Source organism: Lynx rufus, unplaced genomic scaffold (genome assembly GCF_022079265.1).
Source record: "Lynx rufus isolate CCGP_SWC_20201006 ecotype Redwood Valley unplaced genomic scaffold, mLynRuf1.p SCAF_3, whole genome shotgun sequence".
In the NCBI taxonomy this organism is placed as follows: Eukaryota; Metazoa; Chordata; class Mammalia; order Carnivora; family Felidae; genus Lynx; species Lynx rufus.
In genome coordinates, this window is record NW_025814845.1 from 153114964 (window position 1) to 153131387 (window position 16424).

Sequence of the window (16424 nt, forward strand, 5' to 3'; positions counted from 1 at the left end):
GCATAGGCCTGACGGAAATAGACTCAAGATATAAAAATCTACCTACCCTCACCCCCTCTCTCAGGAAAGGAGCTGCAATTCATATCCACAGGCAGATCAATACTGTTGTGTCTTCAGCTGTGCACATTTTTCACACAACAATTGTACCCATAGCACTTACGCCTGGGGGAAGTCCTGTAATTCCAACTGTTTCTTTGGCCAGTTGAGGAATGTAAAACTGTATATTTCCCAGGCAAGGATGTATTCTGGTGCAGAAGGTGAGAGGGTATGTTGGTACCCTATGGCTACTGTATCAAACTATTACAAACTTGGTAATCTAAAATAACGGAACTTTGTTCTCTTACAATTATGGAGGTTGGAAGTTTGAAATCTATTAGGGTTGTGCTCCTGTAGGGGCCCTAGCAGAGTCCATTTCTTGACACTTCCTGCATTCTTGGGCCTGGGGTTGCCTCACCCCAGTCTCTGCTTTCATCGTCACATCATCCTCTCCTCTGTGTGTCTGTGTCTTCCCTTTTGTCCATCTTTTTTTAATGTTTATTTATTTGAGAGAGAGAGACAGAGAGAATGGAGGAAGGGCAAAGAGAGAGGGAGACACAGAACTCGAAGCAGGCTCCAGGCTCTGAGCTGTCAACACAGAGTCTCATAATGCAGGGCTCAAACTCACAAGTGGTGAGATCATGACCTGAGCCAAAGTCAGACGCTTAACCGACTGAGCCACCCAGGCGCCCCTCCCTTCTGTCTGTCTGAAATCTCCCTCTGCGTTTTTCTTGCAAAAACACCTGTGGCTGGATTTAGGGCCCACCCAAATAACCCTCATTTCAAGATCCTTAATTATATCTGCAAAACCCTTTGTTCCAAATAAGGTCATAGTCACAGGTTCCAGATTTGATATAGATATCTTTTGAAGGGTCGCTGTTTTACCCCACCACAGAGGACTAAGAATGACTTTGAATTGAATAACTTGTAGATATTTTCTCATTAGCTCCATGCTTTGATATTTGGGATGCAGCAAGATCTTTGTAGACTGACATACTAGACAGTTCCTGGGAAAGTACACAGTTATGTAATTAATATAAGCACTATAATTCTGATGATTTCTCCAATTCTGACAGTGAAATCTCACTGATTATAAATATTTTGTAATATGTGTGATTTCTAGGACTCAGAGTATGCAAAAAGGAAACCCTTCATTGTTTCCCTTTAATTTCTATCTCAAGCTTCATTTACCTGACTGAAATTCAATCAAGCCACTTCGAAAAACTCAACCTCTTCAGTGATTTCTCAGTCCTTTAAGACTTAAAGTTAGTTGAGGATTTCTCCCACTCTGCTTTCTTCTCTGCAGGATTGATTCTAAATTCTCAGGCATGCCAAAGAGTGTTCTTGTTTTGTTAGCTTTCAAATCCATACTACCTGCACGGAAAACCAGCATCCTTACTTAGTAGCTGTGCAATCTGGGTGCTGCAGATTGGGTTCCCAGGGAGCAGACTATGAGATGTGAGAGATGTTTGCTAAGCAGTGCCGTTAGGGTCAATACTGTTGAAGGGTGGTGTAGGGAGCAGGAGTGGACACAGGAAGATGTCCAGCTGAGATGCAGGCTCAGTGACGGCTTTGGTCAACCCCACAGAGAGCTCTGGAGCTAGGAAAGCCTTCAGAGCTGCCCCAAGTTGAGCCCAGATAGCCAGATCTTTATACTGTCGCTGGCTAATCATTGGATGTAAGCTGCCCTGGGAAGAGATGTGATCTCTGGCAAAGCAGCTCTCTGCAGTTGAGGCAGAGTCCCTTAAGGGGCTGACAGTTGAAAGCTAACTGCCAATAGCCACCCAGTAGCTGCAGATCTAGGTGATGATTTACAGTGTCCACTACAGCCCATTGCGCTGCTTGGAAACACTTTCCCATCTATGCATGGGATGCCAGTGTACTTCTCCTCCTGGGGGAAATTTATAAGGGGAATGTTTCTGGGAGGAACTACAACACTAGTTCTGAACTGGCCTCCGGGCCATGCTGACACTCATCATCTCCCTCTTCTGCTCTCCGTTCTAGATTACCCTCAAACTCAGCTAGCACCTTTGCTGGTCCCAGTGGCTACCCTGGTGGCATAACACAGACCCTCACCTCTAAGGGGGTCTGAGCCCTTGTCACCAAATCCCACTCAGGCTGGGATTCCTGCACTTGTCCATTTTCGTTCTTTCTTTTTCTTTCTTTCTTTCTTTCTTTCTTTCTTTCTTTCTTTCTTTCTTTTTTTTTCTTTCATTTTTTCAAGTTTTTATTTAAATTCCAGTTAGTTAATATACAGTGTAATATAGTTTCAGGTGTAGAATTTAGTGATTCATCACTCACATACAACACCCAGTGCTCATCACAAGTGCCCTTCTTAATGCCTATCACCCATCTAGCCCACCCCCCCTCCCCAGTAACCCTCAGTTTTTTCTCTGTAACTAAGAGTCTGGTTTGCCTCTCTTGTTTTCCTTTTCCCCCTATATTCATTTGTTTTATTTTCTAAATTCCACATATGAGTGAAATCATATGATATTTGTCTTTCTCTGACTGACTTATTTCACTTAGCATAATACTCTGGCTCCATCCATGGCATTGCAAATGGCAAGGTTTCATTCTTTTTGATGGCTAATATTCCGTTGTGTGTGTATATACATATATATGTATATGTGTATGTGTGTGTGTGTGTGTGTGTGTATACATATATATATGTATATATATGTATATATATATGTATATACATATATATATGTATATATATATGTATACACACACACACACACACACACACCACATCTTCTATATCCATTCATCAGTTGAAGGACATTTGGGCTCTTTCCATAGTTTGGGTGTTGTTAATAAGGCTGCTATAAACATCAGAGTGCATGTATCCCTTTGAATCAGTATTTTTGTATCCTTTGAGTAAATAACTAGTAGTGCAATTGCTGGATTGTAGGGTTTTATTTTTAACTTTTTGAGGAATATCCATACTGTTTTCCAGAGTGGCTGCACCAGTTTGCATTCCCGCCAACAGTGTAAGAGGGTTCCCCTTTCTCCACATCCTTGCCAACATCTGTGTTTCCTGTGTTTGTTTCCTGTGTGTTGTTTCCTGTGTTTCCTGTGTTTGGGGTCTTTTGTACTTCCACACAAATTTTAGGATTGTTTGTTCTAGCTCTGTGAAAAATGCTGGTGGTATTTTGATAGGGATTGCATTAAATGTGTAGATTGCTGTGGGTAGGATAGACATTTAAAAATGTTTGTTCTAAATCAGGAGACTATAGATGCTGGAGAGGATGTGGAGAAACGGGAACCCTCTTGCACTGTTGGTGGGAATGCAAATTGGTGCAGCCGCTCTGGAAAGCAGTGTGGAGGTTCCTCAGAAAATTAAAAATAGACCTACCCTATGACCCAGCAATAGCACTGCTAGGAATTTATCCAAGGGATACAGGAGTGCTGATGCATAGGGGCACTTGTACCCCAATGTTTATAGCAGCACTCTCAACAATAGCCAAATTATGGAAAGAGCCTAAATGTCCATCAACTGATGAATGGATAAAGAAATTGTGGTTTATATACACAATGGAGTACTACGTGGCAATGAGAAAGAATGAAATATGGCCCTTTCTAGCAACATGGATGGAACTGGAGAGTGTGATGCTAAGTGAAATAAGCCATACAGAGAAAGACAGATACCATATGGTTTCACTCTTATGTGGATCCTAAGAAACTTAACAGAAACCCATGGGGGAGGGGAAGGAAAAAAAAAAAAGAGGTTAGAGTGGGAGAGAGCCAAAACATAAGAGAGTGTTAAAAACTGAGAACAAACTGTGGGTTGATGGGGGTGGGAGGGAGGGGAGGGTGGGTGATGGGTATTGAGGAGGGCACCTTTTGGGATGAGCACTGGGTGTTGTATGGAAACCAATTTGACAATAAATTTCATATATTAAAAAAATAAAAATAAAAATGTTTGTTCTTCCAATCTCACATCTGTCGGGATGGCTAAAATGTTTTCAATCCATGAGCATGGAATGTCTTTCCATTTCTTTGTGTCATCTTGACTTGTTTTTTATCAGTGTTTTATATTTTTCAGAGTACAGATCTTTGATCACTTTGGCTAAGTTTATTTCTAGGTATCTTAAGGTTTTTGGTACAAGTGTAAATGGGATTGATTCCTTTATTTCTCTTTCTGCTGCTTCATTTTTGGTGTATAGAAATGCGACAGATTTCTGTACATTGATTTTGTATCCTGTGACTTTACTGAATTTGTGTATCAGTTCTAGCAATTTTTTGGTGGAGTCTTTTGTGTTTTCTACATAGAATATCATGTCATCTATAAATAATGACAGTTTGATTTCTTCCTTGCTGATTTGGATATCTTTTCTTTTTTTTTCAATATATGAAATTTATTGTCAAATTGGTTTCCATACAACACCCAGTGCTCATCCCAAAAGGTGTCCTCCTCAATGCCCATCACCCACCCTCCCCTCCCTCCCACCCCCCATCAACCCTCAGTTTGTTCGCAGTTTTTAACAGTCTCTTGTGCTTTGGCTCTCTCCCACTCTAGCCTCTTTTTTTTTTTTTCCTTCCCCTCCCCCATGGGTTTCTGTTAAGTTTCTCAGGATCCACATAAGAGTGAAACCATATGGTATCTGTCTTTCTCTGTATGGCTTATTTCACTTAGCATCACACTCTCCAGTTCCATCCACGTTGCTACAAAAGGCCATATTTCATTCTTTCTCATTGCCACATAGTACTCCATTGTGTATATAAACCACAATTTTTTATCCATTCATCAGTTGATGGACATTTAGGCTTTTTCCACAATTTGGCTATTGTTGAGAGTGCTGCTATAAACATTGGGGTACAAGTGCCCCTATGCATCAGCACTCCTGTATCCCTTGGGTAAATTCCTAGAAGTGCTATTGCTGGTTCATAGGGTAGGTCTATTTTTAATTTTCTGAGGAACCTCCACACTGTTTTCCAGAGTGGCTGCACCAATTTGCATTCCCACCAACAGTGCAAGAGGGTTCCCGTTTCTCCACATCCTCGCCAGCATCTATAGTCTCCTGATTTGTTCATTTTGGCCACTCTGACTGGCGTGAGGTGATATCTCAGTGTGATTTTGATTTGTATTTCCCTGATGAGGAGCGACACCGAGCATCCTTTCATGTGCTGTTGGCCATCTGGATGTCTTCTTTAGAGAAGTGTCTATTCATGTCTTCTGCCCATTTCTTCACTGGGTTATTTGTTTTTTGGGTGTGGAGTTTGGTGAGCTCTTTATAGATATTGGATCCTAGCCCTTTGTCCGATATGTCATTTGCAAATATCTTTTCCCATTCCGTTGGTTGCCTTTTAGTTTTGTTGGTTGTTTCCTTTGCTGTGCAGAAGCTTTTTATCTTCATAAGGTCCAAGTAGTTCATTTTTGCTTTTAATTCCCTTGCCTTTGGGGATGTGTCAAGTAAGAAATTGCTATGGCTGAGGTCAGAGAGGTCTTTTCCTGCTTCTTTTATTTCTTTTTGTTGTCTAATTGCTGAGGCTAGGACTTCCAGTGCTCTGATAAATAATAGTGGTAAGAGTGGACATCCCTGTTATATTCCTGACTGTAGAGGAAAATCTCACAGTTTTTCCCCATTGAGGATCATATTAGCTGTGGGTCTTTTGTATGGCCTTTATGATGTTGAGGTATGTTCCCTGTATCCCTACTTTGTTGAGGGTTTTAATCAAGAATGGATAATGTACTTTGTCAGATGCTTTTTTTCTGCATCTATTGAGAAGTTCATATGGTTCTTATTCTTTCTTTTATTAATGTGGTGTATTACACTGATTGATTTGTGAATATTGAACCACCTTTGCAATGCAAGAATAAATTCTCCTTGATCGTGGTGAATGATTCTTTTAATGTATGTTGGATTCAATTTGTTAGTATTTTGTTGAGAAATTTTGCATTCATGTTCATTGGGGATATTGGCCTTTAGTTTTCTTTTTTAGTGGAGTCTTTGGTTTTGGGATCAGGGTAAATGCTGGCCTCATAGAATGAGTTTGGAAGTTTTCTTTCATTTCTATTTTTTGGAATAGTTTGAGAAAAATAGGTATTAACACCTCTTTAAATGTTTGGTAGAATACCCCTGTGAAGCCATCTGGCCCTGGACTTTTGTTTGTTGGGAGGTTTTTGATTACTGATTCAATTTCTTTGCTGGTTATTGGTCTGTTCAAGTTGTCTGTTTCTTCCTATTTCAGCTTTGGTAGTTTATATGTTTCTGGGAATCTATCCATTTGTTCTAGATTACCCAACTTGTTGGCATATAATTTTTCATAATATTCTCTTATAATTTGTTTGTATTTCTGTGGTGGTATTTGTTATTTCTCCTCTGTTATTAGTGATTTTATTTATTTGGGTTCTTTCTCTTTTATTTTTGATGAGTCTGGTTAGGAGTTTTTAAATTTTATTAATTTTTTCAAAGAACCAGCTCCTGGTTTCATTGATCTGTTATACTGTTTTTTTAGTTTCTATATCATTTATTTCTACTCTAATCTTTACTATTTCCTTTCTTCTGCTGGCTCTAGGCTTCAGTTGTTGTTCTTTCTCTAGCTCTTTTGGTGTAAGGTTAGGTTATATATTTGAGATTTTTCTTGCTTCTTGAGGTAGGCCTGTATTGCTATATATGTCCCTCTTATGACTGTTTTGCTGCATCCCAAAGGTTTTTGACTCATATTTTAATTTTCATTTATTTCCATGTATTTAAAAAATTTCTGGTTTAATTTCTTGGTTGACCCATTCATTCTTTTTTTTTTATTTAAAAAAATTTTTTTAATGTTTATTTATTTTTGAGAGTGAGAGAGATAGAACACAAACGGGGGAGGGGCAGAGAGAGAGAGGGAGACACAGAATCTGAAGCAGGTTCCAGGGTCTGAGCTGTCAGCACAGAGCCTGATGTATGGCTTGAACTCACAAACTGCAAAATCAGAACCTGAGCCGAAATCGGATGCTCAACTGACTGAGCCACCCAGGCACCCCACCCCCATTCATTCTTTAGTAGGATGTTCTTTAACCTCCATGTATTTGTGGCCTTTCTAATTTTTTTCTAGTTTCATAGCATTGTGGTCAGAAAATATGCATGGTATGATCTCAATCCTTTTGTACTTGTTGGGGCCTTATTTGTGACTTAGTATGTGATCTATTCTGAGAACGTTCCCTGTGCACTCAAAAAGAATGTGTTTTCTGCTGCTTTAGGAAGAAATGTTCTGAATATATCTGTTAAGTGCATCTCGTCCAGAGTGTCATTCAAAGCCCTTGTTTCCTTGTTGATTTTCTGCTTAGAATATCTGTTCCCTGATGTAAATGGGGTATTAAAGTTCCTCACTGTTATTGTATTATTATCAATGAGTTTCTTTATGTTTGTGATTAATTGATTGATATATTTGGGTGTTTTTTTTTTTTTTTTTAATTTTTTTTTTCAACGTTTATTTTATTTTTGGGACAGAGAGAGACAGAGCATGAACGGGGGAGGGGCAGAGAGAGAGGGAGACACAGAATCAGAAACAGGCTCCAGGCTCTGAGCCATCAGCCCAGAGCCCGACGCGGGGCTCGAACTCACGGACCGCGAGATCGTGACCTGGCTGAAGTCGGACGCTTAACCGACTGCGCCACCCAGGCGCCCCTATTTGGGTGTTTTAAGTTGGGGACATAAATATTTATAATTGTTAGATCTTCTTGTTGGATAAACCCCTTTATTAAGATGTAGTGCCCTTCTTCATCTCTTGTTACAATCTTTGGTTTAAAACCTGATTTGTCTGATATAAATATGGCTACTCTGGTTTTCTTTTGACATCCATTTGCATGATAAATATTTCTCCATCGTCTCACTTTCAATCTGCAGATGTCTTTAGGTCTAAAATGAATCTCTTGGAGTGCCTGGGTGGCTCAGTCAGTTAAGCGTCCTACTTTGGCTCAGGTCATGATTTCACGGTTCATGAGATCGAGCCCCGCATCAGGCTCTGTGCTGACAGTTCAGAGCCTGGAGCCTGCTTCCAATTCTGTGTCTCCCTCTCTCTCTCTGCTCCTCCCCCACTCACTCTCTGTCTCTCTTTCTCAAAATAAATAAACATTAAAAAAATTTTTTTTAAATGAATCTCTTGTAGGCAGCAAATAGTTGGGCCTTGTTTTTTTTAAATCCATTTTGACAGCTTATGTCTTTTGATTGAAGCATTTAGTCCGTTTAAATTCAGAGTAATGATATGAATTTAGTGCCATTTAATTACTTGTTTTGTCGTTGTCTCCGGATATTTTCTCTGTTCTTTCTAGTATTTGTTGCTTTTGGTCTTTCTTTTCCACTCAAAGAGTCCCCTTTAGTATTTTGTGTAGGGCTGGTTTAGTGGTCATAAACTACTTTAGTTTTTCTTTGTCTGGGAACTCTTTATCTCTTCTTCTATTCTGAATGATAGCTTTGTTGGATAGAGTATTCTTGGCTGCAGATTTTTCCCATTCAGCACACATGATATATCATGCCACTCCCTTCTCGCATGTCAAGTTTCTGTGGACAGATCTGTTTCTAGCCTTACTGGTCTTCCCCTACAAGTTAGGGACTTCTTTGTCTTGCTGATTTTAGGATTTTTTTTTAATCTCTATATTTTGCAAATTTAATTGCAATATGTCTTGGCATTGGCCTGCTTTTATTGATTTTGATAGGAATTATCTGTGCCTCCTGGATTTGGAAGTCTGTTTCCTTCCCCAGATTGGGGAAGTTTTCAGCTATAATTTCCTCAGATAAATCTTCTGCCCCCTTTTCTCTCTTTTCTTCTTCTGAGACCCCTATAACACAAATGTTATTACGTTTCATGGAGTCATTGAGTTCCCTGAGTCTATTTTCATGATCCAAGATTTTCTTTCCCTCTTTTGATCAACTTCATTATTTTCTATAATTCTATCTTCTATATTACTTATTCATTCCTCATTGTGGTCAGTTTTGTATCACGGTTATTACATTTTTCATTTTGGCCTGATTGGTTTTAAGCTCTTTTATCTCTGTGGTAAGGGTATCTCTGATGCCTCCTATGCTTTTCTCAAGTCTAGCTAGTATTAAGATTGTTGCTTTAAATCAATCTAGGTATGTTGGATTAGGCATATTACTTCTATCTGTTTTGATTAGATCCCTGGCCATGACCTTTTCTTGTTCTCTTTTGGGATGAATTTCTCTGTCTTTGCATCTTATCTAGGTCTCTGTATTCTTCTGTGTGTTAGGAAAGCCTGTTATGTTTCCTGATCCTGAGAGTAATGGGTTTATGAAGAAGAAGTTATATAATACCCACACTTATAGGTTATATAATGCCTAGCACTTCAGGAAGTGTCTCTGGTGTATGTTGTGTGCATTCTGCTATTGTGTTATTGCTGCTCTATTCCTCAGGTCAGTCCTCTGCAGAGTTTATCCTTGCTGATGGTGGGGAATGTTTGGATCATGGCCAGAGTATGGTGTGTTTTAACTAGGTGTGCTCTGGTATAATTGTTAAAAGAGATATGATACTATTTCCACTAGAGTTGAAACTTTGGAGAATTCTATGGTCAGTAGACATGTTGCATGTGGGAGTTTGTGCTGGTCTTCTGGGGGAAGGGACCCACTGCACTGGTTCTTAGGCACACTTGCCCAAGAAAAGCATTGCCAGGATAGTACAGGGGGGTGGGAATGGGTTTAGTGTAAGCAGATTAAACAGCCAACGTTGGCACTATCCTGTTTACTGAAGTTAATTTATGCTGAGGGGCAGGGGAGGGAAATGGTGCTAGCCAGCTCCTTTGTCCCTGGAGAGGCAATGCCACCTCTCTCAGATATGCTCCAAGAAGGAGGAATCTTCTCTCCAAGTGCATCTCAGACGATCCTCAGACGATTATGCCTTCTGCCCCCAGGTTATTTGCCTGCCTTCTCTACAGGAGCACTGCAGCACCTTCAGGGCTCTACACCAGGACTTCTAAAACTACAGCTTTTAAGCCCCGCTGGTTGCAAAAACTCATAATAATCAGCCCCTCTTATTTTCCCAGTCAATGACTTTGTGGAAGTGTTTTCCTTGTGTGATCCTTTGTGCACTCCTCTCTCCTTTCTCTCTTTTCTCTCTCCATGACCAGGGCTCTCTCCCCTCTGCAGCACCCACAATCCATTTCTCCCCCAAAACATGTCTCCACACCTCCTACCTTCCATGATGTGGCCTCTTTTCTCCCTCTAGGTGTGCAGTTTGTTCTGTCAGTCCTCAGTTTCATTTGTTGGGTATTTAGAATGATTTGTTATTTATCTAGCTGTGTTCAAAGGACAAGCAAGCCCAGGGTCCTTCTACTACTCTGTCACCTTAGCTCCCACCCACACTTGTCCATTTTCTATCCAAACTGAACAAAGGAAATGCACCCAAATGGATCCTTTCTCCCTCCATTTTATCACAGCAGACATATCCTACTAATGATCAGTGTCAATTAGCCTGCCAGACCAAAACCAGATAAGAACACCGCAAAAAAGAAAATTACAGGCTAATTAATGTCTCTGATGAATATAGATGCAAAATCCTAACAAAATATTAGCAAACTGAATTCAACAATACATTAAATAGCTCATACACCATGATCAAGTGAAATTTATTCCAGGGATGCAAAGATGGTTCAACAAATCAATCAACATGATGTACTACATTAACAAAATGAAGGATAAAAATCACATGATCATCTCAATATATGAAGAAAAGCATTTGACAAAATTCAACATTCATTTATGATAAAAACTCAACAAAATGGATATATAGGAATGTACCTCAAGATAATAAAGACCATATATGATAAGCCCACAGCTAACATGCAAAATGGTGAAAAGCTGAAAGCTTTTCCTCTAGTTAGGAACAAGACAAGGATGCCCACTCTCACTACTTTTATTTAACACAGTATTGGAAAGCCTCATCAGAGAAATTAAGCAAGAAAAAGAAATAAAAGGCATCCAAATCAGAAAGGATGGCATGATTTACAGATGACATGGTTTTATATATAGAAATCCATAAAAACTCCATGAAAAAACTGTCAGAACTATTCAACAAATTCATAGTACAGTCACAGGATACAAAATCAATATATAAAATCTACTGTTTCTATACACTAACACTGAGCCATCTATCAGAAAGAGAAATTAAGAAAACAATCTTAATTGCATCAAAAAGAATAAAATACCCGTTTGAACGGCTGAAGCAAGATGCGTCAGAGTCAGAATGGTGATCATGGCCCTGGAGGTGGCAAGAAGGATGACAAGGACAAGAAAAAGAAACATGAACTTCCTGGGGCGCCTGGGTGGCTCAGTGGGTTAAGTGTCTGACTTTAGCTCAGGTCATGATCTCGCAGTTCATGAGTTCAATTCCCACATTGGGCTCTGTGCTGACAGCTCAGAGCCTGGAGCCTGCTTCGGATTCTGTGTCTCCCTCCCGACTCATGCTCTCTCTCTCTCAAAAATAAATAAACATAAAAAAGAAATAGGAACGTTCTGTACCAACTAGAGAGGGGAAAAAGAAGAAGGAAACAAAGTGACCAGATGCTGCCAGCAAGCTGCCACTGGTGACACCTCACACTCTGCTGGTTAAAATTACTGAAGTTAGAATTAAAGACTGTCTTCTCATGGAGGAAGAATTCATTAGAATTCAGGAACAAATGAAGCCTTTAGAAGAAAAGCAAGAAGAGGAAATATCAAAAGTGGGTGATCTGAGGGGGACCCCAAAGTCGGTAGGAACGTTGGAAGGGATCATTGATGACAACCATGTGGATCATCGTGTCCACATCTGTGGGCTCAGAACACTGTCAGCATTCTTTACTTTGTAGACAAGGATCTGCTGGAACCAGGCTGCTGGTCCTTCTCAACCACAAGATGCATGCCATCATAGGGGTGCTCATGGATGACACGGATCCCTTGGTCACAGTAATGAAGTTAGAAAAGGTCCCCCAGGAAATCTATGCTGATATTGTGGGTTGGACAACCAAATCCAAGAAATTAAGGATCTGTGGAGCTTCCTCTCACTCATCCTGAATATTATGAAGAGATGGGTATAAAGCCCCCAAAGGGAGCCATTCTCTAAGGTCCACCTGGCACAAGTAAAACCTTATTAGCCAAAGCAGTAGCAAACCAAACCTTAGTCACTGCCCTAAGAGTGGTTGGCTCTGAACTTATTCAGAAGTACCTAGGTGATGGGCCCAAACTTGTTTGGGAATTGTTTCAAGTTGCAGAACACATGCCATCCATTGTGTTTATTGATGTAATTGATGCTATTGGAACAAAAAGATAGGACTCAAATTCTGGTGGTGAAAGAGAAATTTAATGAACAATGTTGGAACTGTGAAACCAGTTGGATGGATTTGATTCAAGGAGAGATGTGAAAGTTATCATAGCCACAAACTGAATAGAAACTTTGGATCTAGCACTTATCAGACCAGGCAACATTGACAGGACAAATGAGTTCCCCGGCCAGATGAAAAGATTATGAAGCGCATCTTTCAGATCCAGATAAGCAGGATGACGCTGGCTGATAATGTAACCCTGGATGACTTGATCATGGCTAAAGATGACCTCTCTGGGGCCGGCATCAAGGCAATCTGTACAGAAGCTGGTCTGATGGCCTTGAGAGAACATAGAATGAAAGTAGCAAATGAAGACTTCAAAAAATCTAAAGAAACTGTTCTTTATAAAAAACAAGAAGGTACCCCTGAGGGGCTCTACCTGTAGCAACCACATTTGCCTTCAAGGAAGTGGTCGGGAGTGTCCCGACTCTTTAGAGGGATGAGGTTGGGGAAGTTGTCCAGAGGAACCCATGTTCCAGTTGATCTTTCTTAGCAAAACCTCCTGTGTACATTTCTAAGTGTTGTGTGTAGAATGCCCACCAGGCTGCCTTCATCTGTTGGCCACGTGCAGTGCCCTCCCCCCAGTAAAGCGAGCTCCTCCTAAAATAAATAAATAAATAAATAAATAAATAAAACCTAAGAATAAATTTAACCAAGGAGATGAAAAACCTATACACTGAAAATTATAAGACATTGATGAAAGAAATTGAAGAAGACACACATAAATGGAAAGATATTCCATGCTTATGGATCAGAAAAATTAATATTGTTAATATATCTATGTTACTCAAAGCAATCTACAGATTCAGTGCAATCTCTATCAAAATTCCAAAAGCATTTTACACAGAACTGGAACAATCTTATAATTTATATGAAACGAGAAAAGAGGGGCGCCTGGGTGGCGCAGTCGGTTAAGCGTCCGACTTCAGCCAGGTCACGATCTCGCGGTCCGTGAGTTCGAGCCCCGCGTCGGGCTCTGTGCTGACTGCTCAGAGCCTGGAGCCTGTTTCCGATTCTGTGTCTCCCTCTCTCTCTGCCCCTTCCCCGTTCATGTTCTGTCTCTCTCTGTCCCAAAAATAAATAAACGTTGAAAAAAAAAAATTAAAAAAAAAAAAAAAAAAAAAGAAACGAGAAAAGACCCCAAATAATGAAATATTGGGTAACAAAGTGGGAGGCATCATGATACCTGTTTCTGAACTAAATGACACAACTATAGTAATGAAAACTGTATGATATTGCAGAAAAACAGACACATAGATCAACTGAACAGAATAGAAAAACCTCGAAATAACCCACATAGATATGGTCAATTAATTTACAATAAAGGGGCCAAGATACAATACGGAAGGACAGTTTCTTCAAAAAGTGATGTTGGGAAAACTGAACATCCACATGCAAAAGTATAAGACTAGACTATCTTACATCATTAATCACAAAAATTAACTCAAAATGGACTAAAGACTTGTATGTAAGACCAGAAACCATGAAATTTTTTTTTTTAATTTTTTTTTTCAACGTTTATTTATTTTTGGGACAGAGAGAGACAGAGCATGAACGGGGGAGGGGCAGAGAGAGAGGGAGACACAGAATCGGAAACAGGCTCCAGGCTCCGAGCCATCAGCCCAGAGCCTGACGCGGGGCTCGAACTCACGGACCGCGAGATCGTGACCTGGCTGAAGTCGGATGCTCAACCGACTGCGCCACCCAGGCGCCCCGAGAAACCATGAAATTTTTAGAAGAAAACAAAGGCAGTAGACTCCTTGACATTGGTCTTAGAGATGATTTTTTGAATCTGACTTTAAAAGCAAAAGGCAACAAAAGCAAAAGTACAGTTAACTCTGAACTGCATGGGTCCACTTACACATGGATTTTTTTCAATAAACACAGTACAGTACTATAAATGTATTTTCTCTTTCTTATGATTTTCTTTTATTAAAATGTTTATTTTCAGAGACAGAGAGAGAGAGAGAGAGCAAGCACACATTGGAGAGGGACAGAGAGAGAGGGAGAGAGAGAGAATCCTAAGCAGGCTCCACACTGTCAGCAGAGAGCCTGACATGGGGCTCGATCTCATGATCCTTGAAATCATGACCTGAGCCAAAATCAAGAGTTGGTTGCTTAACCTACTGAGCCACCCAGGTGCCCTCTTTCTTATGATTTTCTTTTCTCTAGCTTTATTATAAAAATATAGTATACATGTATACAAACATACAAAGTATTAATCAGCTATTTATGTTATCATTAAGGCTTCCACTCAACAGTAGGCTGTTAGTAGTTACATTTTTGGGGACCAAAAAAATCCACACATGGATGGATTTTCTACTGTGTAGGGTGTCAGCGCCCTATCCTCCACATTGTTCAAACTCAGCTGTGAACAAGTGTAGCTATATCAAACAAAAATCTTCTGAACAGCAAAAGAAACCATCCATAAAATGAGGAGGCAACCTACTAAATGGCAGAAGATATTTGCAAATAACATATCTGATAAAGGTTAATATCCAAAATGTATAAAGAACTCATACAATTCAATCACAAAAACAACAACAACAACAACAACAAACAATCCCAAACAATTAAAAATTGGGCAGAGGATCTGAATAGTCATTTTTCTGAAGAACACACACATATTACAAACATGCACATAAAAAGATGCTCAACATCACTAATCATCAGAGAAATGCAAATCAAAACCACAATGAGATATTACTTCATACTTATTAGAATGGCTAATATCAAGAAAATAAGAAATAACAAGTATTGGTGAGGATATGGGGAAAGGGACATCTTGTACATTGTTGGTGGAAATATAAATTGATGAAGCCACTATAGAAAATAAAAAAGTTGCAAATACAACTAGCATATGATCCAACAATTCCACTTGTAGGTATTTATCCAAAGAAAATTAAAACAGTAATTCAAAAAGATATATGCACCCTTCTGACCTTTGCAGCCAACATTATTTACAGTAGCCAAGATATGGAAACAACCTAATTGTTCACTAACGAATGAGTGGATAAAGAAGATTCCATATGATGGAATACTACTTAGCCATAAAAAGTTACATCTTGCCATTTGAAACAACATGGGTGAACCTAGAAGGTATTATGCTAAGTGAAGTAAGTCAAACAGAGAAAGAAAAATGCCATATGACTTTGCTTATATGTGGTCTAAAAAAACAAATGAGAAATCAAAACTCATAAATACTGAGAACAGAATGGTGGTTGGCAGAGGGGACCCTGAGGGTTAGGGAGTATGTGAAATGGGTGAAAACAGTCAAGAGATACAAACTTCCATTTATAGAATAAATAAGTCATGGGATGTAATGTTCAGTATGGTGACTGTAGTCAATAATATTGTATTGCATATTTGAAATTGCCAGGAGAGTAAATCTTAAATGTTCTAGTCACGAAAAAATTTTGTGACTTTGTATAACAATGGATGTAACTAGACTTATTGTGGTGATTATTTTGCAGTGAATACAGTTATAGAATCATTATGTTGTACACCTGAAATGAATATAATGTTATGTGTCAATTGTACCTAAAAACATAATAGCCCTGCCAGACTGGTGTCTCCCCTTCTTCCCTGGTGGTCCTTTGGTTCAAGTTGCTGAGATACACAGGTGGCAGTCACAGCTTAAACTTGAAGGGATTTTTTGCTACGTCTCCTGGAAGAGGTGTTCTCCCTTTGGGAACCAGGAGTTGAAGAGCCCAGAGTTGTGAGGACAGGAAGCACAAATTCCCTATGTGGTTTACTGAATGCTGAGTAAGTGATGTCACTCCTTGGTTCCCAAGCCATGTATTCTTTCTTTGGGGGCACAGCCCCATATAAGGGTTTTGATTAAAAGTGGGTACTGCTTTGGGGGCACCCCATCATCTGAAATTATTACTGTCCAGCTTTGGTATCCAATTTGCCATTAATACCAGGCCCTATTCCCAGCAGAGTGTAATCACTGGGCACTGTTCCCTCTAATCCTGTCAGGTGGCCTGAGTAGTTTCCTCACTTGTGTGCACTATCAATGCTTTGCTGAATACTTGTGGGAGACCCTCTGCAGAGCTCCAGAGTTCTCTTCCTGTACAGCTCTGTGTCC

At 39.8% G+C, this 16424-nt stretch overlaps 1 pseudogene; it reads left to right on the plus strand.

Annotated features, from left to right (window-relative positions):
- Positions 1 to 11204: 11204 nt before the first annotated feature.
- Positions 11205 to 12719, plus strand: LOC124520817 (26S proteasome regulatory subunit 4-like; annotated as a pseudogene).
- The last annotated feature ends 3705 nt before the right edge of the window (positions 12720 to 16424 follow it).